The 2,172-nt window shown below is 50.4% G+C and overlaps 1 non-coding gene across 1 annotated transcript; it reads left to right on the top strand.

The window, feature by feature from the left end:
• Window positions 1-1,594: 1,594 nt before the first annotated feature.
• Window positions 1,595-1,754, top strand: LOC138517253 (U1 spliceosomal RNA). Its single transcript, XR_011282462.1, has one exon. It is a non-coding gene; the product is annotated as a U1 spliceosomal RNA (small nuclear RNA).
• The last annotated feature ends 418 nt before the right edge of the window (window positions 1,755-2,172 follow it).

The raw sequence follows: 2,172 nt of genomic DNA, 5'->3' as shown, positions 1-2,172 counted from the left end.
AAGAGAGGAACGGCTCCGGCCAAGACATGCCCGTTCCTCTCTTGCATGGTGCTCCCAGGGGCAAAAGGTGAGCCGAGATGAAGGGAGGCAGTGGCGAGGTGAGGAGAAGAGAGTGCTGGCCCGGGCGAAGGATTATATGGGCAGGTGCTGTGCAGGAGTTCCTCTCGGCGTGGGCAGCACAGCGAATTCCTGAACCCCTGATTAGCTGTGGGCCGCTGCTCAGAGGGCCATTGTGCGGAGTTACTTTCAAGGTTTGTCATCTCTGGACATATGTTTAGCAGGGGTTGCGGCGACACAGCCTGTCTGCCCAAAAAATCGTTCTTTTGAATTGCGAATGTCACCGAAGATGAACCTTTATCAGCTGAGGAACGTAACCTTTGCAGTGCTTTTTTTCCTCATCTCGAGACAAAGAAGAACAGCGGGAGCTCAGTTATGTCTACCTCTAAGCACAGTGCGGATTGATGAAAATGTCCATGCATTATACCAAGTACATTGGACTATAGATGTGGCCAGTGGGGTATCAAAGCATGGCGAATACCACATGTACAGCACAATATCTTACCCTATTAGTGCCCCAATAACACACTGCAACCTGCAAATGGGCCTCAGTGGACCACCTGCCAAGGTTTCTGGAAGTTGCTTATGATCTTGATCTGTGATCTATGATATGATCTGATATGATAGGTTTTTTATAACGCGCTTAATACCCATGCAGCAGTGATCCCAATCATAAAAGTGAAACAGGCAAGCCCAACAGGTATAACTTATTTTCACTCTTTTGGTAGCGCAGTCTGAGGGCAGCCTGTACCCTTCAGGAGAGGTGTGAGCTGATACAGTTGCAAACACAAAAAACAATAGTACTATGTTCCCAAAATACCTTAGTTCTTGTTTTTCGGATCTCAGCAGAGCCAGGCTTTTCAGCATCAGACCAAAAGCATGGGTGCCTTTGCGCTGAGCTGGGGTCGAGTCGGAGAGCAGCAGCGATGGGCCCCAATGATGCAGTTCTGTTTGGCAATGGTGCTGATTTGCGGATAGAAAATGCGGGGAACAGTAGGCCGTGCCAAGTGGATGGCACTGGAAGACTCAGTGACCTCTGGGCCCGGACAAGGGAATACTTGCCTTTGGTGCTGTGCAGGCTCGGCTGACACAACACGGCATATGGTTACGGCAAAGATGTCAAAGCTTCAGCATTGTCATTGAGCAGAACAGGGGTGGTGGAACGTCGAGGTCCAGGATGATTATGATGGTGTCAATGGGGCCAGCGCTGAGCAGCTCCGGTCAGGAGGGCCATGGGCCCGTGTGGGGCCGACAGGCCAGTGGGCAGGCTGCAACAGGCCTGCTCGAGCCATCCTGCTATTTATACAAATTTCAGGCCGAGCGGGGCCTGATGGGAGAAAGGAACTGCGCTACAATCTGCTCTTCTGCTGGGCTCTGCCTGCTGGAGCTTCCCCCTACATGCGGGACAGGCAGCTCTGCAGACGCTCAGAGCTTCCGGGGGGTAGGGGGTTGGGGCTGTGTCAGGGCCTGCCTTCTCACCCTCGCTTTGCGGGGCTTCCCAGAACTGACCCAACCCCTGCCCTCTTGCATGCAACTCATACTGAGCTGGCAGGGGAGAATCTGATCTCAAGGGCAGATCTCCCAGGGTGGGGCTTACCCATTGCACATCGGATTTGCTGACCCCTGCTATGTTCCCAAATACGGGATACACAACTGCATTATTTCTGGTAGTGGGGACTGCGTTCGCCCTCTCCCCCCGATTTATTGGTGAGAGAAAGGTTAAAGTGTGCACTATGCCTGCTAGGTGGCATACTTTAAGATTGTGACCACATTGCGTTTCTTCAATTAGGTTCACCTTTGGGTGATCGCTTTTCCACATTTTATCTGTTGAATTGAATTATGCTTCTTTCATCACCACAGAAGTAATGTGTATTACAGAGATAAGCTACCATATGTATTGGGCACACTGCACATGCTCAGGCAGCATCAATCATGCTTTGTAAAGGACAATGCTGGCCTAAATTGGGAACAGCCAGCATAGACATGTTGCTACAGAGGCATATTTTGGGTACAACCAGCATGACAATGTGTTACATCAGTGACAGTGCTGTCTTACACTGTGGACACATTGATCATTAAAATGTGTTGTGTTGTAAAATGTTCTTTTCTGCTGTT

Source organism: Ambystoma mexicanum, chromosome 6q, assembly GCF_040938575.1.
Source record: "Ambystoma mexicanum isolate Mex_15411 chromosome 6q, UKY_AmexF1_1, whole genome shotgun sequence".
In the NCBI taxonomy this organism is placed as follows: Eukaryota; Metazoa; Chordata; class Amphibia; order Caudata; family Ambystomatidae; genus Ambystoma; species Ambystoma mexicanum.
The sequence above is the reverse complement of the archived record's forward strand: the minus strand, read 5'-3'. Positions and strand labels throughout refer to the sequence as shown.